We start from the raw sequence: 23,430 nt of genomic DNA, 5'->3' as shown, positions 1-23,430 counted from the left end.
CAGTTATGTAGCTTTGGAACCAGGTAAGAGTGGAATTTGATAGATGATATTGGTTTAGTTTGTTCAGCAGGATTTGGTGTGAGACTGTGTCAAATGCTTTGGACATATCCAAAAAAAGAGTTGACACCTGCAGGCCTTCATTTTTTAGATGGTTTACTGTGTCTGTGAAGCAGAGGAGGGCTGTAGTGGTACTATGGGCAGTTCTGAAACCATGTTGAGTAGGTGACAGGATGTTGCTGTCTAAGAGATATTTTAGCACCTGGGTATGGATGCATTTTTCTAGGATTTTGGCCAGGGGGGAGAGTAAAGCAATGGGTCTGTAGTTATTAAGTTCAGTGGAGGTCCCGAATTTATGTATGGGTGTAACATAGGATATTTTCCAGAGTTTGGGCACATAGTTTTCAACAACTGATCTGTTTATGAGAGTGGAGATTGGGATAGCAATAGCATCTGCTGTCAGTTTCAAGAAATAGCTGAGGAGTAGGTCGGCTGCTGTTGATGAGGTTTTTAGTTTGGACAGCATGCTTTTGATAGAAGTGGTGGAAACTGTTTTGAGGGTAAAGCTTGTATTAGTGTTATTTGTGTTGGGGGGATAGTGAGTTTGAAACTGTCCTGTGATACTAAGGATAGAATTGAATTCACAAAGTGGAAGGTGAATTGTGTTTCGATGGGAACTTTAGTGTTAGGGGTGGTTGGTTTGGGGGTAGCCTTTTGGGTGGCTTTTAGTAGCTGGTTTACATTTTTCCAAAATATTGGGGGGTTGTGTTGGTATTTATTTTGTAATGCCATGTAGTACGATTTTTTGTCCAGCCTAATGCATTTTTTGCACGGTTGTGCAGTTCTTGGTACTTAGTTAGGCTTTGTGTTTCTTTGTTTTTTTGATAGTATATACCATTGTTTTATCTAAATAGAGGGTCAGTAAATTACACCATAAATAAGGAGGCTTTTATGATGCTCTATGCTTCCCTAGATGATACAATTAAGATGATAAGGTCACTTCATGATCCATACCTAATGACCTTAGTCCAGTAACAAGAATGGCATATGCTGGGCATTTCACTGCAAGGAAAATACTACTTTAATAAGGCCATGCCAATGAGCTATGAAGTGGTCTATGCTACTTTTGTTTGAAAAATTAGGTGCAGCCCTGTATTAGATCTATGAGGAAAAGTGAGATATGAGTAGAAGATGGGCGGATTACTTAAATAATATTTGATAATGTGGGAAAATAAAGGGAAGATGTGTGTGTTTGTGTGAGTGTGTGTGTGTGTGTATGTGTGTGGGGGGCGGGGGGTTATATAATTGCAGCACTTGTGTAATGGGTTAGGTGTCATTGGTGGCTGAAATTCTGGAGGGATTCTTTACGAAGTTAGTTTTATTGGGTTTGGAGGTAGATGTCAGCATTCAAACATTTTGTTTGCCAAAGGGCAAGCTGAGGTGACTAAATAGCAAGAGAAAAATGCAAGGTTGATAATGTGAATTCAGTGTAAGGGCTTCTGAATTTTATGGGCAGAGCATGACGACCAGCACAGGCATTCACTAGATCATTAGCAGTGCTATGAAAGGTAAGAAGTAAAAATCGCCATAGGGTCCAGGTTCCCAGGTGGGTGAATGATGCCTTGAAGATATGAAAGGATTCTTTGAAAGGTATTAATTATACTTCGCTCTGGCAAGATTTGTTTGGAAGAAACATGTGACTCCCTTTGTGAGCAAATGTAATAGATGGTTAAAGGAATAAATCTGTAAGCATTATTTGGAAAGAAAAGAAAGAATCTGGCTAACACACTACATAAGCATGTCAATGAAGTTGGTGCATAACATGTACTATGTTTTAATATTCCTGAAATTATTAAAGATGATGAAGTATGTGGCATTTATTTACTAGAACAGAGAGAAGTTAATATAAATTGATAACTCTGCTAAGAGTTGATAAAATACCAAGAATAAATGGGTTATCAGCCTAAAATAAATACTACAGAGAGGTAGCTTTAAGAGATCAAACTTTTGGGGTAAGGTGGTTTGATGAGTGTTATTAAAGTACCTGTTTTAAATAGTATTTTTAAATAAAATGAAGAACAGCATTTGGTTAAAAAGCTTGTGATATTTGATAAACACCATTTTGGTTTATTTCAGCAGAGTTTTATTGTATTTCTGGACTTCTGTTTGAATTCTCTGGCTCAGAATCTACCAACTTGAGCTATCAGTTTTTTTTTTTTTTTGTTGATGAGAAACAATGACAGAATTGTACTATGATGATATGCCAGCTTTGCAGAGGTGTAATCTGAAAATATCCCATGGGCCTAAACTACAGGAGGTTGAAGATCCTAGCTTGACTGGGTCATTCTTGCAGTTTTTACTGAATAGCTTGTCTATGTGACCTCTTTATCCTTTGGTATGAATGTTGTTTGCCGGATTTTGCAGGCACCTTAATGTTTATGAACATCAGCCCTGACATTAACCTTTTGTTTCTAAAGTCTAACCCACTACCGATGAGGTCAGAAAAAGGCTACAGCTACTGAGTTTGGATTAATTGCCCTAAATGTATTCATAAAGATTTAAAAAGTATAAACAATCATGGGCCTTCAGAAGCCATGTAGCTAAAACACAGGTATATACTTAAGGCTGGGTCTTTTTTGCAGTTTTTACATTATGTATTGTACAGATTCTTAACACATTATTATAAACAATAATGCGGGGCTGAAATTTCAGTGTCTAAGGTCTGTAATTGTGTTTTATGTTAATTCATTCTATCAAGTTTGGGCAGAGTTGTGCTAAGGAGAGCTAAAGGCCAACTGATGCTTCTATATAGTGCATTTATAGTATGAGGTGCTACACACACGCGCTCATGCACACTCATTTGTAAGAAGACAGGAAAGTCAGGATTCAGAAAAAAAAAAAATTTTGCAGTATGGTTTTACTAACAATGCTTAACATTCATTTAATTTCCCAAGTGTATTACTATTGATCAGGCACACTAATCACTGAGACACATTTAGTCTACGTTTCTTCAAACTGCTATTTCCTTGAACCACTAAACTGTCCAAAATAGAAAACAGTTTCCTTTTTCAACACACTCTGTCCACAAAGTATTTTTAAGGATAATGTGCTTAGTACCTTAATGTGCAGGGCATAGGTTAGGGACAGGACTAGGGTTTGGGTTAGGATTAACACATATAACTAAGGTTCAGCAGGGCGACATCACCTGCTCTGTACCACTATACTTATGTGTGCTAACCCTATCACTATCTCTAACCCCAGCCTTACACATTATAGTAATAACACCTTTTCTCTAACAGTACCACTATATAAAACACATACATGGGTGCAAACACACACACACACACTAATGTACAAATAAGCACAACACTAAAGCCACTCTTTTCCCCTAGACCTTACTCTAAGCCTGACCTGCAAACACTTGCACATACAGACACTCAACATAAATGCAGAACTGACATCCAGTTTTGTAGGCTACGATTCTTCCCACACTCAACAATTAATGCATTCAGCCAATTGTAACACAAAACTAGTATTCAACAAGCCATACATTCAATCAATTGAATGATACTCTAATTCCCATCTAAGTATCCAGCTGCATATTAAAAATCAGAAGGAACTAAATCATTCACAACTAAAAATGGTAATTTTCCCACTGTTGTAAAATCCTCTTTGTAATAATGCTATCACATTTCACAACTCTATTGAAATCTAACTTGTAAAGAGGACATCTATTATGAACTGAACTAAATGATGCATAACTGTAAGCTCAAAAACGGCATAATGAAGAATAATAAAAAGGTTTGTAATATCTATAAATAGGACTGTATTCATATCATCTCTTTAGTACAATCTCACGAGTCACACCTTTTTCTGACAATATGCTAGTTTCACATAAATGACACAATTATGATTGTATACATCACTGGCATGACATCTAACCTGTTTTCGCAATGGTTTAAACAGCACTGGAAGCTAAAATGAACATGTGATTGGTTATATAGGCAAAACACAAAAAAAACGGGATTCAAGCTGGCATTGCTTCTTTAAACCATGGTTTATTAAGTTAAAGGAAGAGATGAGTGCTGTCACCCTTGTCAGAGCTTTGTCAGCTCTCTGGGTTATATACAGTAGTAACAAGCAAGATATACTTTTCAATTCTACATATAAAAATCTGTAGAAATTAAAGAAAAGGCTTTCATCCAAGTGCACATTTAATGCCACTGATGGAAACAGTGGTGCATACATAGTTTGCATCTTAATTGTGATTGGTGCTTTTTACTTCTTATCTAAATAAGTACAAGGTCAATGAGTATCTGTCTGTAGATCAGTGTGCTGGTATAATGCCAAATAACAAAAGCTAGTATATTTTCCTGAAATGTTGTTACATGAATATAATATAAAGTAAAACAGATGACAGTAAGACTACACCATTTCTTCAATGAGGAAATATACTTTCCACAGTGAACTACTATACAGTAAAAACAAAATGAAAACTCCAGCAAAGCTAGAACTTCCACTGAGTGACCTCCCAAACCTCTTGTATCAGAGGCACATGGGATATATGCAAATAATCCTTATGAACATCAGGTGTTTCAGCTCATTGGCGATTCTGAATGCCCATGACTTGTTTCGTCGTTTTACTGGACAATTTCAGGCCAATAAAGACACCCCCAGCTGTGGATATGCATATTTCGGCCTTGTTATGACCTCATCAGCACAGCACAAGCAGAGTGTTTGACTAAGCATTAGAAACACAGGGCTGTTATACCCACCTCATGTCCATTATCATTAGAGTCACTCCAAAAATACCCCAAACAACAAACTAAAGCAATGAGTGAGAAGGTCACTGAAAAACCTATCAGTAAAAACAAAATGAAAACTCCAGCAAAGCTAGAACTTCTATGGATAATCTCTGTACGCCTGAACTTCAAAGATTGTGTATAAGCAATCTAGTTCTAAGGTTGTACAAACAACTTGAAAATCTGAAATGTGTTTGTAGGTTGTAACAGACATATGCGCTGCATGCACTGTTTTATTGTCACAGACATTAGTTGCACTGCCCTTTTATCTGTGCTTTCATTTTGTACATTCATTTTACATTAGCTGAGTTTTATACATTTGAAAGAGCTTCAAAACTTTCCTACCTTATGAAAAGAATTATTTATTAATTTACTTTACATTTGTTGACTGGGATTGTACGACTGAGCTAAAGAACCCTTTTTCAGCAGAGGCCCAGGGAGAAAAGCTTCAACATATTATACAATTTTCATTATAAATTAACATTAAGCAGCAATGTTACAGGATTATTACAAGGCATTAAGTAGCAATACAATGTCATACAGTGTCAGTAATCAGGAGTATAGCAAAACTATTTGAAGATGTATAAAAATAAATGTGTCATTAAGATGAATATAGTTTTTAGGGTAAGTGGTTATAAAATATGCTGATTTTAGATTGGAGGTTACTAATTCCCATTAAAAAAATCCTGACATTATTCTGCATTTTCTAATCCATACTAGCTTATATAAAATCCCTTTCAAGCAATGTGTAAATCATTAATACATTTAAAGATGTTAATTAATTCTTCCTTATGCAGCGATAATCAGAATATTTGACATTATAAATTCTGTTGGATAAAAACTCTGAGCCCTTTTTAGGTTTTAGAACTCAAGGGCAGAATGTATACCAAAGGAGGTGCTGTATTCTCACCAGTGATTTGCACAGTGGGACATATGTTAATTTTGAACAAATGGTTCACCTGCCCTTTTGTAGTGGACATGGCATAGAAGGGCAGTCATGCACCTTACTAGTAGCAGAGGGAGGCTTGTCTTCTTGGCTCAGCCGTACAGGTTAAACATGACTGGGTTTTAATGGGCATCCCTTGCATTTCTATTGTGTCACTTGTAGAATACAGCTAGCTGCATGGTCAGTATATATACAAGTAGGTCACATGGCAAGGTCAGCAATACTTTTATCACTGCTATAATCTGATGTGATTGTAGATAAACAACCATGTGGAGGTGTACAGTCTTTGTATATATTGTGTAAGCATATACGGTAACTAGAGTTTCATGAAGACTATGGTATCCCAGTCCTACACATGCAGCATCTCACACATTTTTCTGATCATGACTGCTTAGAATATTTGCTGACTTTTAAACCTGCCATTGGTACACTTTTGTACTTTATTGTTGAATTATTATCAACAACTGTATTCTTAAACATGACTCAGGTTCTCTGGTATTTTTGCAGTTCATTGTGATTCTTAATTGTACTATCCTGTGCTGAACCTGTATGTGGGTCCATAGGATAGGTATTCTATCTAATAAATAACTAAATAGATAGATACATAGATACATAAACAGATACATCAATAACCCACCAGAACCTTCTGACAAATGGTTCAGAGAATTAAGACCATGAGCTGTTAAAGAACTGCTTCCTGTGGTCCCGTGTTTGATTCCCTTAGTCTCTATCTGCCTACTGTGTAACCTTGAGCAAGTCACTTAACCTAACATTGTCTTGGGACAATTGAGAAATTGGGCTAAGCTTCTCGATGGTCTCCTGGACTGCATAGCTAGTAACTAACTATGAGTTCTGCGACTTTGTATCTGTACCTTTTCACCTAATTATATATGTCTGGTTCAGATGTGCTGTGTTCTGAATTCATGAGGTAGATAACATGATTACCTGCTTTAATGAAGTAGCTGTGTTAAGTTCTATTTGTGCAGAACTGACCTGAATCTTCTCATTTGTGTTCATTATTATGTATGCTGATGTTTACTATGTATAGATAGCTTCTGTGAACTTGGACATATTCCTATAATAGTATGGGATTGTTGAGATTGTTGATGCTTTTTTGGTTGAAGATTTTTTCACATATGCATGCTTCCCTCACATGCAGTTTCCTTAGTGGTATTTTCTGGCAATAGTAAATTGACGCTTGCATACTCTAATGACATAAGTCTTGTGTGTGAGGTTGTAAGGAAAAATTGGCCAATTTTAATGGTCATTGATAATTTAAAGAAAATTGTGAACAATATACCACCCTTTTGTTTTAGAAATGGACTATCTCTTAAATGGAGACTATGTTATAATTCCAATAAGTGCTCAAACTTTAAATCGGATAGGATAGGCACTTTTGCCTGCTGTAACTGCAAAACATGTGACTTTATTTCACCTAATAATTTTTCTGTACACCCCACTATTGGTAGGAAATATCTTTCTAAAATATACGCTGACTGTAAAAGCAGAGACTTGGTTTATCTAACTACTTGTAAAAAACATTCACATTTCTATGTTGGTAAGACAAATCGCTCTCTCAAAGAAAGAATGTTGGAAAATCTGAGTGATATACCAAGGAAACAAATGTGCATGTTCTTACCAAACATATTGTTGATCATGAAACTCGTAGTTTCACTTTTATGGCTTTACAGCTGATTAACAGAGATGTGAGACAGGGCAGCATATCAATTAGAACTGAAACTGATAAAATAAAATATATCATCACTACCTTACAAGCTGATAGGGGTTATGACCTTAATGGCAATATACCTTTAAAGCAAATTTTAAAGTCACACAGCTTGTTTCATTAGTTTTTAGACTAAATGATTAATTGTTTGATTGAGCTATCATTTGCTTTAATGTTTTTATTATACATACTTTAGTTGATGACTATGTCTGTATGGTCTGAAGATATGCCTTGTCCAAGAAAGTACTTACCCGGAAATAAATTGTTCTGCTTTTAGTTAATTTCATTTTTGGTTTTCTTCTCTTGTGAGGTCAGCCTTTAACCATGTTCTCTACACTTTGCTGTTGTCAACTTAGCAACAATGTCAAAATAGTTGGTCTCTCAAAAAAGGGATGACTTGGTATATAGAGGTTTATTTGATTTTCTGGAAAGGATTAATGGGACCCCACTATAGGAGCATATTTCTCCAACTCGGTTTAGTGTGATATTTTAATTTCACATCTAGGGATGAGACTGCAGGAAAATCATTAGTAAAATTATTTAGTTTTATAGGCATCAAAAGGAGTTTTAAATTTTAAGAACAAATGAGGATTTATCCTGTACAGTGGATGCACATGTGTCAATACAATCTTGGAAAATCCTACACGCACAGTTAAGATGAACCAAACCAATAACTAAAGTATAATGAAACAGTGAACCACCAAAATGAAGCTGACAAGTAAAACTTTAATGGGTTAAGCACTTTTGTTTGTTATGAACTTCATCAGAACAAATAAATACTTTAATTGCTAAAATAAATACTCCTCAATTAATGACACATGACCCAAACCAACCAATAAAACATGACATGCATAAATCCATTAAACAAGCAATATTAAAACAACAGTTTTTTTAAAAAAACTTGTTAAAATATTAAAAATTGTTAAGTTGTACTAGAACCAATTATAAAAATTAGCTAGCACCATAAACTTTAAGTTTAAGTAAAGGAATGATGGTACAAGAGTCATTTAATCCAGGCATAAGTAGTGGCATCCAATATTAACTGCCATTTAAGCTCGTTTTTGTCTAAATGCTCATCGATGATCCATCCTGGTATATCTTTTTTAACTTGTTCTATTATAAGACAGTTGAAACTATGCATACTACTGTGATGCCCGTCAACTGGCCCAGTAATCAAAGAGCCTCAATCCTCACCGCTAACACGAGTGAGGGACATGCACATTGGGAGGATGATAGGTACACACACAGTAAAGTACAATTTCCCTTAAGAGCACACAGAGATCACAGTCAGTTTCTGGCTAGTTTCTTCCTCTCTCTCCAGATCCCCAGTAAGACTCCCCACTGGCACAGCTATAGGATTAAGATCTCAGCCAAGTGGTCAAGCCAAAACCTCCAGCACCCTCTCTGTGCAACCAGTGTTTCATGTCCTTGCCCAAGTAGCTGGCACACACACACTTTGAGATTTGATTTATATACAAATCCACATACACTCCCCACTGGCACAGGTTTACTAGCTATGCCCCCTTCTGCCCAGACTATAAGGTAGTAATCACTGCCACCAACCACCCTTACTTATCAGCTATTACATAGGCCCTTACCAAAGGGTGCCCAATCTTACTGTGTAATTTTACTATTGCCCAAATGGTAAGTGTGACCAGAACTTTTAAGGCTATTCAAGAGTGGCTTGTACAGTATCACCAAATACATATGCAAGTACTCTAAGAGCTTAAATATCTGTAAACAAACCAGCCACAATTAAACAGTTTAAATATATTTAATAATAAATAATAAAAGCACAAGACAATACTCAATAACTCAACACAGTAACAACAGTGTTTAGAACCACAGGAAATAAAACAACATTGCAGGACAGTCTCACATAAATACAGAAAACATTTAAACTAATCTTATAGGTTCATAGGTTCATAGGTCCACACTAGGCTATCTGCCCTAGGGCATGTATAAGCCTAGCCAGAGTGTGTTTGGCTTTCGCCACCCATTTTAAATTAATTTTGCTATGCCCTTTTTCGAGGTTAGTATACTGTGCTTCTGTCTAACAGTGACACAGAAGTGATACCCGGGGTAAACCTATGATCTCCCATCCACTCATCAAGCTTCCTCTTGAAGAGCATCAATGAGGGACTCTGCCTAACCTGGACTGGGATTTTATTCCCGAGTGAAGGGAGCCTCTGGGTTATGAATCTGTCCCTCCAGCATGTCCTATTTATTTCAGTGCTGAAGTTCAAGTCTCTCGAGTGCGTAGCTTGATGGTATTTGGATTTTCTGAGGTGCAGCATGTCCATTAATTCCGGGTTGGATATGGCTTTATACATCAGGCACAGATCACCTCTGAGCAGGTGGTATGCCACTGAGTAGAGCTGGAGTTTCTTTAACAGGACAGAATATAGCATCTGTTTGAGCCCTTTGATCCTCTTGATGAGGTACTTTTGGGGTCTTTCCAGTTGCTGCAGGTGTCTGGTAAGGTATATCCCAAAAGGGGCATTGTACTCAATTATGGGCCTGATGAGGGATGAGTAAAGAGGCACAATGACCTCCCCTGATCTAGATGTGAATCTCTTCATGATTAGGTGGGCTATATAAAATGTTTTTCTAACCACTTTGCCCACGTGGTTGTCAAATGAGAGATTGCTATCAACTTGGGTCTCCAGGTCCCTAATTACTTCTTCTGTACTTAATGGATTACCACCTATGTGGTAATTTGTGGGCACTTTGTTTTTGCCAAAGGGGATGACTATACACTTTTTGGCGTTTAGCTTGAGGCCATGGCTCTGGCACCAGTTGTCTGTTTCTATGAGGCCCTTTTGGAGGATGCTTGTGCTGGCTGGAGAGTCGATTATGGCATCCAGTTTGCAGTCATCTGCAAACTTGGTCAGCCACAGTCCTTCCGTGTTGTCCTGTACCTCCGAGAAATATATACCGAACAAGAGAGGTCCCAGGATTGAGCCTTGTGGGACGCCACTTGTAACTGGTTTGGAGTCTGACATGGCTCCAGCAATTCTAACCATGTGGGTTCTGTCCTTGAGCCAGTTTGCAACCCATCTAGTGACATAGGGGTTTATAGTTAAGCTGGTGAGCTTATTTATAATGCCCGAGTGGGGTATTGTATCGAAGGCTTTTGTGAGGTCTAGGTAGGCTGTGTGGACCACCTTCCTCTCGTCAATGGCCTTGGTGACTGTTTCAAAGAAATCAACCAGGTTTAAGAGGCAGGATCTGCCCTTAACAAAGCCAAACTAGGTAGGATCCAGTGTCTGTAGGTCCCCAATATCTTTATTTATGAGGTCCATGATGATCCTTTCCATAGCTTTGCAGACCAAGCTAGTCAGGCTTATGGGGTGATAGTTTCCAGGATCCGTTGAGGCACCACCTTTGTGGAGAGGGACCACTGTTGCTGTACGCCACTCTTTGGGTACATATCCTGTAGTAAGGCTGAGATTGAACAGTAGTTTTATGTTTGGGTTTAGCTCTTCTTGGAGTTCATGTAGGCCGCAGCCCAGGACACCGTCTGGTCTCATTGATGCTGTGTTTTTTGCTTTGGAGAGGGCGGCTCTTACCTGAGCATCTGAGATGTCAGGGGGGAAGCACTCTGCTGGGATAGATATTTGCCCTTTTGGTGGGGGGGTGTTTTGCGCTGAACCTGTCAGCTAGGATGTTGGCAATGTCTGTGGGTTCGATGTATTTTTTTGTCATTTTGGACTAATTCTGAGCATATCTGGGAATTCCCACCCAGGTTCCTAACATAACTAAAGAAAGCCTTGTGATTATCCTTAGTGTCCTGTGCAATTTTTCTCTCGAAGCTGGCCTTAGACAATTTTATGAGTGCCCGTAGTTTTTTGCTAATACTGATCAGAGATGCCTTCCCTTTTTGGGATTTTGCTCTATCATGTAGTAGCTTCCTCCTTCTAGAATGTTGTATTCCTATCTTTATCTAAGAGATACTATGCCCTAAATGTCTTACTTACAGAGCCAGGCAAATACAGATGAGTGGATGCTCTTACTAGGTCCAAGACAAGATACAAAATGCACAGACTTTCTCTCTGAGTTAGTTCTTATATTAATAATACACATTACTGCTGGGTTAGCTAGATGACATCACTATTTGACACCTGCCTCTATTTCCCAGGCTAAACAGACACTAACAGAATTTAACATGTCTCTGTTAAAAATATTTATCTTTCAGATGTACAGCTGCTAAGAAGTCACAGAGCAATACAAAAGCACTTTACATGTAAAACCTAGTAATTATCTTTGTCTCAAGACAATAGAAAGAAACCCCTAGCACTAAACATCCTGTCTCTTAGCTGAGATAAACTAACTTTATAACACATCATAAAACTCTTAACTAGCAAAACTCTAAGAAAATAAGTAATCTCTGTATGTTCCACCATCTACCATGAAAACGCACATTTGCACAGGCATATAATGTATACACATTTTTGCTCTTACCCAGCAGGATGCACTGTGGTTACATTTCTGAAGCTCAGTACAGAACATACAGTTTAACACATACATAACATATAGTTCTCTTACATTTGTAAGACAAGCCTATAGATTGTATTAGTATCCCCAAATGACATAGAATTATTTACAAAAGTCCAGCTAGCTGGACTGGCAGCCTTCACAACTACACTTATTAATATGTCTATACAATGCATTAGTTAACTTTTTAGTTTTAATATCCAACATATGCTCATAAATGCACTTTTTGAATTGTCTGCTGGTCTTACCAATATAGAATTCAGGGCAACAATTACATTGGGCAAGATAAACAACATTAGAAGTATAACAAGAAAAATAACCTGCAATTCTATATTCCTTATTTCTAATCACAAATCTATCAGCAGTGTTGATATAAGAACACTGAGAACAACTACCACATTTTAAAGTGCCAGATAGCTTATTTTCCTTTTTACCCAATCCACTCCACTTCCTTTCCATATAAACTTTTAAAGATTTATCCTTTCTATAGGTAACTAATGACTTGTCTCTTAATTTCCCAACCATATCCACGTCCCTCAAAAATAACTCCCAATTTTTATTAATACAATTAATAATAGAGGGACTGTCCAAGGTATAAGTAGTTATAAAACATCTAGTAGAATCACAATTAACTGTACTCTGCCCATCATCTCTAACCATCAACCATCAAAGGTGTTATGGTTCCCAAAGAACCCAAAATGAGTGAATAAAATCCATTATTTATTTTAGTAATTACTTCATTTTTAATGGCTACCAAAAGTTGTTCTGGGTATCCTCTCTTCCAAAACATCTCCAGGACAATGTTACATAAGAATAAAATGTATCTAAATTAGAGATCATCCTAGCTAAATGAACTAGTTAACTTTTGACAACTGCCCTCTTTTGAACTCTAAGATGCCAGCTGGAAAAATGTAGATACATATTAGAAAAAGTAGATTTCCTAAAAATATTAGGAAAAAAAACATTTGTTTTCCATGTCTTTACCAATTTCCACATCCAAAGAGGAAATCTTAGCATCGCTAGACTAAAACGTAAATTAAAAAAAAAATCTATAGAATTATTAATATCAATAAGAAATTTCTCTAGCTTATCTCTGGTATCCACCCAAAAAAATATAAAAGTCAAAGGTCAGCTAGTTCACTTAGCTAGGATGATCTCTAATTTAGATACATTTTATTCTGAATGTAACATTTTCCTGGAGATGTTTCGGAAGTGAGGATACCCAGAACAAGTTTTGGTAGACATTAAAAATGAAGTAATTACTAAAAGAAGTAATGGATTTTATTCACCCATTTTGGGTTCTTTGGGGACCATAACACCTTTGATGGTTAGAGATGATGGGCAGAGTACAGTTAATAATTATGATTCTACTAGATGTTTTATAACTACGTATACCTTGGACAGTCCCTCTGTTATTAATTGTATTAATAAAAATTGGGAGTTATTTTTGAGGGACTTTAAAATGTGGTAGTTGTTCTCAGTGTACTTATATCAACACTGCTGATAGATTTGTGATTAGAAATAAGGAATAATAGAATTGCAGGTTATTTTTCTTGTTATACTTCTAATGTTGTTTATCTTGCTCAATGTAATTGTTATCCTGCATTCTATATTGGTAAGACCAGTAGACAATTCATAAAGAGTATATATGAGCATATGTTGAATATTAAAAATAAAAAGTTGACTAATGCATTGTATAGACACATTGATAATTGTAATATGCATAGTTTCAAGTGTCTTATAATAGAACAAGTTAAAGAAGATATACAAGGAAGGATCATCAATGAGCATTTAGACAAAAATGAGCTTAAATGGCAGTTAATATTGGATGCCACTACTTATACTGGATTAAATGACTCTTGCACCATAACTACTTTACTTAACTTAAATTCTATGGTGCTAGCTAAATTTTTATAATTGATTCTAGTACAACTTAACACATTTTAATATTTAACAAGTTTTTAAAAAAAGCTATTGTCTTAATATTGCTTGTTCAATGGATTTATGTATGTCATGTTGTATTGGTTGGTTTGGGTCATGTGCCATTAATTGAGGGGTATTTATTTTAGCAACTAAAAGATTTATTTGTTCTGATGAAGTTCATAGCAAACAAAAACACTTAACCCATTAAAGTTTTACTTGTCAGCTTCATTTTGTGGTTCACTGTTTCATTATACAGTCTTAGAAAATGTTTTTTTAAGGCTTCAAGACTTTTCAAAGTTTAGGAAAGTATATATTTTTGGCTTGAAATACCTTCATAAGAAATTCTACTCTTATTATTTTCTGGAGGTGTGAACATGGACAATTAGGTTGTTAGAAACATATTTTTGAAATTGTACAAAGCAGACTGAATTAAAAAAAAAACAGCTACAGGACTTAATAAGCAAATGGTGTCCAAGGAAAACAGATTTAACTTCTGTTGAGTTTCTCATGGGTATACCTCAGATACATGTGATCCAGCTGGGTAGAGAATAGGATTAATTTATTTACTTTAATTTAAATGTTACAAGAAAAAACTATTACACAATGCTGGAAGTCTCCAAAACCACCTGAAAATAGAGGATGTTCATCATATATTGCAGGACATAGGCCAACTAGGTGGCCGCCTAGGGTGCCACTGTAGCAGGGGCACTTTTCCAGTATTTATTTGGTGTAGGTAGACCAGGATGGTGGTGTGATGGGGGGCACCGTCGAGCCCTTTTTCCTAGGGCATCAGTTGACCTAAGGCCGCTCCTGACATCACCCAAAGAAAACAGACTAGTCATATCAACTAATTATCTTTCAAGTTGAAGTGATCATGCTACAAGACATATATTCTTATCACTCAAATCAGAAAACTGTATTTCCTGTCAATTCATTTTGTAAGGGAAGATATACTCCTTATTAAGGCCCCACCTTGCTAGTTTTGAAGATGGAGATGGTAAGGAGGTACCATTACTCATTACAAGCAACATTAATAGAAAATATAGTCTACTGGAATGTTTTGAGGTGACATGTAATGCAAACTTCTTACATTATACAACTAGGTTGTATATATAGAAAAATAATCCCTACAGCTATATGCATCTAAAGCAATATTCCCCCATCATAAGCAGTTCATGTGGAAAAAGAACATAGATGTCACAGTGAATCCTAATTAATGAGGTCCCACAGATAAAAAGTGCCATTCATTGGGTACTGCTGGTGATCCCATCTCTATCATAGAGCAAAAAGGTCAAGGCTAAGTTTCAGAAATGGGGATTGCTCATGCATGGAGAAGAGTAAACTGATGGCATTACACAGTACCAATTGTTTCCCTTTCTTTGTGCTTGTATATTCTCAGAATTATCTCACACACACACACACACACACACACACACACACACACGTGCATGTCAAGCACTGAAACTGTCAAAAGTTCAAGAATTTAAACATCGACAAAATGATTGAATCTGCAGTAGTTGAAAAAATAAATGAAATGCCCACACAAACACACACTCTGCTACATAGATATACCAACTGTGAGATTATACTGCAGTGGGGAAAGGGCAAATTCACAGTCCCCAGTATACCGCAGTCTTCACAACCATATACAGGCAAAGTATAAAAAGCAAATTCTCAAAGTATTTTGCCAGTATTTTAAGTGTTCAGACTATTGGTAATTTGAAAATTTGACAATCCCCCCCCCATATATAAATATATATATATATATATATATATATATATATATAAATATATATATAAAAATTCAATTCGGAAGACTGAAAACCCACAATCTCGATTCTCATAAGACTGGCACCCACAATCCTGAAAATTCAAAATCCTGAATCCCAAAAGACTGAAAACACACAGGATACAAATACTGACCATATTCCAGTACAACGACACACAGAGAAACAAAGACAAGACAAAGCATATTACTTTTCACGAGGTATGAGCAGGGGAGCAAGCCCCCCTACACCCCCCCAAACCCCCTGCTATTTAAATATATCAACTCCGAGACTGCACTTCACTACACTAACATGAGTTATGTTGTAGTATAGCAAGTTAGAAGGGAACATTACTAAAGTTACAACAGGTAGCCATGAAACACATAATGGTATGGTCAACATTTTTTTCTGTGGAGTGCGATCTTGGAGTTGATATATTTAAGTAGCAGGGGGTGTGGGGGTGCAGGGGGGCTTGCACCCTTTTCATAATTGATGGAAAATAATATGCTTTGTCTTGTCTATAGTCAGTGTTTGTATCCTGTGTGTTTTCAGTCTTTTGGGACTCAGGATTTTGAATTTTCCAGATTTTGGGTGTCAGCCTTAGGGGATTCGAGATTGTGGGTTTTCAGTCTTCTGAAGCGAATCCATATATATATATATATATATATATATATATATATATATATATATATGTGTGTGTGTGTGTGTGTGTGTGTGTGTGTGTGTGGGTCTACTTTGACCCATCGAAATTATGATTCAATGAAACATAATCAGGCGAACTCCTTTTCGCAAAAGTGCATTTTTTTCGAAAAGGCAACTAAGTGAACAGCAATGAGGGCTGTTGCTTAGATCGCGGCACAACAGGGATAAGGGAATATTCTTTTTTCCCCACTGTAGTGCGATCTCAGAGAGAGAATATAAAAGTAGCAGGGGTGTGGGGGTGCAGAGGGGCTTGCCCCCTGCACAGACGTGGTTAGTGTTGTGTGTGTGTGTGTGTGTGTGTGTGTGTGTGTGTGTGTGTGTGTGTGTGTGTGTGTGTGTGTGTGTGTGTGTATGTGTGTGTGTGCGTTTTCCAGTTTATGTCTCTTTTGTGAAACTGCATTTTCTAAAAAAATGCACTTTTGTGAAAAACAGTTTGCCTGTTTACATTTTGTTGAAATGTAATTTTGATGAGTCAACGTAGACCCATATATGTATATGTATGCTACAGGCGGTATGGATGGAACGGCCTCTCCATTCTCTGAGACAAAAATGCTTATTCATGTTTTTTTTCTAATGTGTCTGGCTATCCATCTAATCTCTTGATCAGTGTTTGGTTCAGTGGATGGGGTTGCTTCTTGCTAACCTACTCATGAGGGTCTTTAGTGTATGTGCGTGATTAGCTAATGTTGAGCTGCTAGGGTAGGGCACAATCAGATAGAAATTAGGGGCATGTCCTGTATCTGGTCACATACATAGGTATCAGTGTTATGCTTTATATTAACTACATAATTTATTAATTTAACATGAAATATCTTAATGGTTAAATGGTCCACAACCCATTGCTTTTATGAGCAGTTTTCACAATTACTTTAACATCTAGAATCAATATATTTAAAGCAATCTTCTCACACCTAACATGAGATAAAAAGATTAGTTACTGCTAACTGCTAACTGCTAACAAAATCTATTTCACCCCAATTTTCAAAATCTCTTATTAATAGTGAAGCAATCTGATTCACTGGAGATACATAAACAGAAAGGCTGCAAAAAGTGTTCTCAGAATGAATGAACATTCCTTCTATAAAATGTTATGCAAAGAATAACTCTGTTATGTTACTGTCTGTTGAGTGCCACGATAATCACAGACTGTATACACAAAACAGTTTTCCATATAAAATAACTTGTCTTTGGTGAAATGGGGAATATGTTCCCTATCCACCCCATGCAGGGGTTTTCACCCCACACTCCCTTACTTAATATAACATCTTCTGTGTTCACCCAGCTTTAGGGAAATTACCAATTTGCACTTAAACAGTCTAAGTATCAGAACCATTAATTTATGTAATATCAACCCCCTTTTCCCATTTTTTTATTTACATGGGCATGAGGTGTCATGTTAACTGTTGTCACCCTTCTTAATTCATTGCCATTCTCCTACTTTCTTCAGCCGTAATGCCTGAATGTCTTGGGTCTTTTCATCCCTTGGCTGGATATCCTCATCTCCTCTTGCCGTATTCCTGGCTCTACCAAATGTGCCTGACCAAATCATTTTCTGCTTTCCTGCTCATGTAACTGAACCATGGTAACCTGTTCTCCTTGACCTTCTTTGCATCTGCAGCTGCTTTGTTTCAGCTCTGATGTCCTCATTCCTTCATCAGTCACACAATGTGCATCCTACCACCCATCTCAGATGCTTATTTTCCATTACCTCAAGCTTCCTCTGTTGCTCTGCCCTTACAACCTAGGTTTCTATACCATACAGAGGCTCTGGCCACACCATTGTCTTATAGATCTTATTTTTCAGATTTTTTTCTATTCTTCTGTCACTTCGTGCCATTTGGCTGAAGTAACTCTGATTCTAATTTTGACCTCCTTTTTCAGATTTCCCTTTTTCCTAGACACACACCCATATACTTGAAACTGTTAACCTGGTTTACTATTTTCCCCTTCTATCTCAATTTCAGCTTAGTCTAATTTCCACATTTGCTGTGATGACTACTAACTTGTGTGTAATTAATTCCGTCTCATTTGCCTTCAGTTTTGCATTCCAGTCCCATATCATTTGCTGGAGTTCCTGTCCAGACTCTGTTTGTACTGCCACTTTATCTGCATTCAGCAGCTTTGCTGATTTGTCCCCTCCAACCCATTTGCTAATGCAGCCCATCACAGGTATGAGCAGCAGTGGGCTCAGAGGTGAAACATGATGCACAATCATCCCCAGTGGGAAGTTGGGAACCCCATCTTTGAGTCTAAACACAATTTGTACTTGTATCACTGGGTCCTTCTACATAGCTTTCACTAACTCTAGCAATGTATTTGTGACTTCAGACTGACACAGGACTGCCCAAATCATCTTTCTTGGGATCTTGTGATGGGATTTCTCCAAATCTAGGAATGCCATGTTAGACCCTTTCTTCACCAATGCAAACATTTGGTGAGTTGTGCTGTATCCTGATCTGAATTCAAACCACGCAACTCCCATCTTACTTTCTACTACTCTGCATATCTATTTATCAAGCACCCTCTACAGTACTTTGCTGTAGTGTGACAGGAGTTTGATGCTCCTGTACTGCCAGCAGTGATGTATACATCAGGTTAATCAGCATTCACATATTTTGCAGGTAAAAGTATGAACTTTGTCAAATGCAGAGCTGCTGTCTAAAATAAATCAGTCAATGTATCATCTATCTGTCTACTCTCTCTCTCTCTCTCTCTCTATATATATATATATATATATATATGTATATATATATATATATATATGGGTACACTTCACATAATCGAATTACTGAAATCTCGAATTTCGTATGGTCGAGACCATATGATTGAGATTTCAGTAAATCAATATGTGTAGTGTTTAAAAATAAAAGTTTACTTACCTTAATACATTGCGTACACACAGAGGCAAGGATTCTTGTATGCTCTCTGTGTATGTAATGTTTTATTTTTTTGTGTGGTGTTGACAGGAAATGAGAAATCTCCCGTTTGCGCTTCCGATACACAGCACAAGATGGGAGATTTTCCCATTTCCGCACTGTAGTGCGATCTTGGAGTTGGTATATTTAAGCAGGGGTGTGGGGCACAGCCCCACATGGGGCTTAGGGGCAAAAGCGAAGTTTGTCTTTTTTTTTTTTTTTGGTTTTATTTCAGAAGTTTGAGTTTACAAAACTCGATGTTTTGGTTTTGGTTATTTGAAGTTCGAGATTTTGTAAATTCGAGCTTCTGAAGTGAATCCATATACATATATATATATATATATATATATATATATATATATATATATATATATATATATATATATATATATATATATATATATATATATATATATATATATATATATATATATATATATATATATATATATATAATATATAATATATATATATATATATATATATATATATATATATATACGCACATGTGTGCATGTGTGTTGTGCACTTCTGTGTGTTTGTTTAGATGTCAGTGGAGCTATGCTTATCAAAAGGACACATGAAGATGGGATCGTTGCATTGTGGAAATCATACATGGATGAATGCAGCACTGCATGGTGATGACACCCCTGCGAATTACTGTGAAACAGTATAATTAATTCCTTAGTGATTTGCCATTAAGTAGTAATGTTACTAATATTAGTGATGTGAGTATTCTGCTCCCATGCAGTTATTTTTCTGTTGTGGAAAATAGAATGGGAACAAGCCAAAATACTAGATACATATAAGTATACAGATTTATTTTACTAAGTTCCTTAACTTTGCAAGTAACTTAGCAAGTAAGTGTTAAATGGGTACATAACATTAATACAGATTTTCTTATTGTAATCCTGATTAATGTTATCTCCTACTATTTTAGTGCATTGTTCATGTAACTGAAACTAAAATATCTAAAAGGAAACGCTTGAAAATAATGTCAACATTCTGAAAATTCTATTGTTGTAACAATTGTTCCTGGAATAAACAGGGTTAGAAGTGTTAATGTGATTTTTAGCAAAAATGACCAGCTGCAATAAGTAAGCACAAGAGGTACAGCAGGTAGTGTTGCTACCTCACAGCAACAGGTTCTCTGGTTCTGTTCTCATCTGGGTTGCCTATTGTGCACAGACTGTATGTCATTCATGTGGGCTTCTCTGGGTGCTCTGTTTTCCTCCTGCATTCCAAAGACATACCATAAGGTGGACTGGGGACTCTAAATTGTCAGTAGGTGTGTGTGTGATACAGAAGAAAGACCTAGCAACCTACTTCTTTTCCCCTTTGCTATGAAAACTGTGCACGACTATGCTATGTCAGTCTTGCCCACAAGCACCTTACCTTCCCATTCACATAGCCACCAGTTTAGTCCCTACAGTCCATCTATCATTAACTGCCACACTGCATGAACTATATAAGAAATAAAGGCATGTTTTTTTTAAAACATTCTGGCTAGCAAGTAAGGCACAGCTTTGCTTTTGTGCCATATAACATTGGCATTAAATGTGGAAGTGCTGCGAGGTTTCTTAAAAATGATTTCTTACAAAAAAAACTGCATCAGTTAAGGTTCATACCATACTGCACAAACTAAGAATATAAGAACTCACATGTTTCTATAACATTGTCCTGGCCCTCTGGTTCAAGTGCACTCCTTTTATTACAATGACTAATGTGCACACTATATGTTCATTTATCCAGAGCTGCTCATCTTTTGGTGATGATGCCTGAGACTTTGAGTGATTTTGCAAGCACCAGAAGCCATCCAAGGCAAAGAAAACAAATCTGATTATATTTTTTATACTTGCACTATATATTCTTCATCCACTGTGAAGGTCTGCTGTGTTATTTAATTGTTTTTTCTGTGCTTTTTCAAAGATTTGCACTGTTTTTCTAACTGCTGTAGGGCTGGCTGTTCTAAGAAAATACAGTTATCTAGCTGAACTGTTAAATTACTTCCAGGCATCTGTCTGTTGTTCCCAACGCATGGGCTCCAGACCAGTCATTTCAGATTAAGAGAATCTAAATCTGCACTCTTGTAGCAGGAGAGGGCTTATTTCACTCATCTGAGCTGGGAATTCAGTTACTGATACAAAGCTCACTGTGTGGTTATCTGATTGCCCTGTTGGCTTAAGTAGTGTTAAACTTGTTTTTTTCTAAGCGTCTTTATGCCTTGCATTTGCACAAAGCCATTCTCCGTGCAACGAAAATTTACAATACCTTGTGTATGAGCAAATGCCAAAATTGTAAATTTCCGTATAGAACTACCTCAAAACTTTACCTGAATCCCACGACACTCACCAAAGTATTAGTTTGGCAAGCAGCAATTATACACTCATTTATGAATATTTTAGATTAAATTACCTATCTTAGGACCTAGGACTATCACTGCTCAAAGAGCTGTTGGTTTGAGCACTGGACAGCATCGTAGACTAGGTTAGTTGCAGATTCATCAAGTGACCCTGGTTATAAATACCCACTAAGTCTCCTATCCTTTGCAAGTACACTAAGACTGGCAGCCATGGATGGGCACTTTCCTACCATGTCTGTTTCTGGCTTGGTGGACATGGGCACCCTGAATCAATGTAGCAATTGCCTCATTTACACACTGACAACTTAATTCTCCAACAGACAAATACAGTATGTGAGAGATGTATTTACACATTGTCACTGGAAGCCAGACTTTCACATGCAGACACAAAATGCAACAAACAGGTTGTCAGAGACAGACACACACACACACACACACACACACACACACACACACACACACACACACACACACACACACACACACACACACACCACTCACTGCACCCACTAAAGACCATACACATAGACCTACACATATGGAGGTGTTCACATATAACCTACCCAAACCTCAAAGACCTCTCAAGCAAAATCCTCAAAACCTCCACATGCACACAAACAAGACATTTACCAGCATGACAAATAAAGCCACATCTCACTGTGTCTCTACTACCAAGCCCATGAGGTAAAACATTTCACAACTCATCATTCTAGTCATAAGCAACTCCACTATGAGAGACACTGATGACCCCCTTGCAAGGCTGAATAAACAGAAGTTTAAAGTTAGTTGCCTGGCAGGGACCAGGATCCAGCAGATCACACAAGCACTCAGGTCACTCACCCTAAGTACCAGTATGACTGAGTCATAGTCCATGTGGGCGTAAATCACATGAGATGTTCCTCCCTGGACTATATGAACAGAGACATGATTGAACTCTCAGAATATGTGTCACAGACAGCTATGAGCCAAACACTGTCAGTATTCTACCATCTCCGAGGATGATGCCACAATACAGACAGAAAATTATTGATTTTAACAATTGGTTTCGCTACTGGTATCAGTCCAAAGACATGGTTGACAGACCACAATGCTTTGCCAGGGATGATCTCCACCTGTCACCTCTAGATTTTGGACATTAGCAAAAGCATTATCCACCCCTATTTTGCCTTTTTAGGTACTGCCAAACAGACAAACATTCCAACATAACAAAAGCTACTCAGGACAAGCTGAAAGTGTTAGTACTCAATGGTAGGAGTCTTAAAAAGAAACTACATGCCCAAGAAGTTCTACTCACTCCGAAGAATTCTGACATCTGTGCAGTTACAGAAACATGGTTTAGAGCAATGAAAGCACTCCAGCAGTGCATGGCTATAACGCCATATAATATATTCCACTGAAAATAAAAGAGTGAAAGGAGGTGTATGTATATACCTACATAAAAGATAATATCACCTCAAGGCTGGTCAAACAATAACATACTTGAACTACTCCATGTCCAACTAAGGGAAAATCCATTACAATGTTCTTGCTAGCTATAAGTCCCCCTTTATGAACCAGTATACCCACACATCATACCTAGAGTTACTTGAATCACTCACCATCCAGCACAATACCATACTCATGGGTGATTTTAACTACCACTCCATAAACTGGGAAGCATACATTTTGTGACCTCAAATACCCTGGAACAGCTGGTCTGCACTCCCACCAGGAGAACAAATATCCTAGATCTGGTACTCACAAACATAGCAGAGTGTTGCACTACCCCAAGTGTGATGTCCTCACTGGTAAGAT

The sequence above is a fragment of the Protopterus annectens genome, chromosome 9.part0 (genome assembly GCF_019279795.1).
Source record: "Protopterus annectens isolate FY-2018-M chromosome 9.part0, PAN1.0, whole genome shotgun sequence".
Taxonomy (NCBI): Eukaryota; Metazoa; Chordata; order Ceratodontiformes; family Protopteridae; genus Protopterus; species Protopterus annectens.
The sequence above is the reverse complement of the archived record's forward strand: the minus strand, read 5'-3'. Positions refer to the sequence as shown.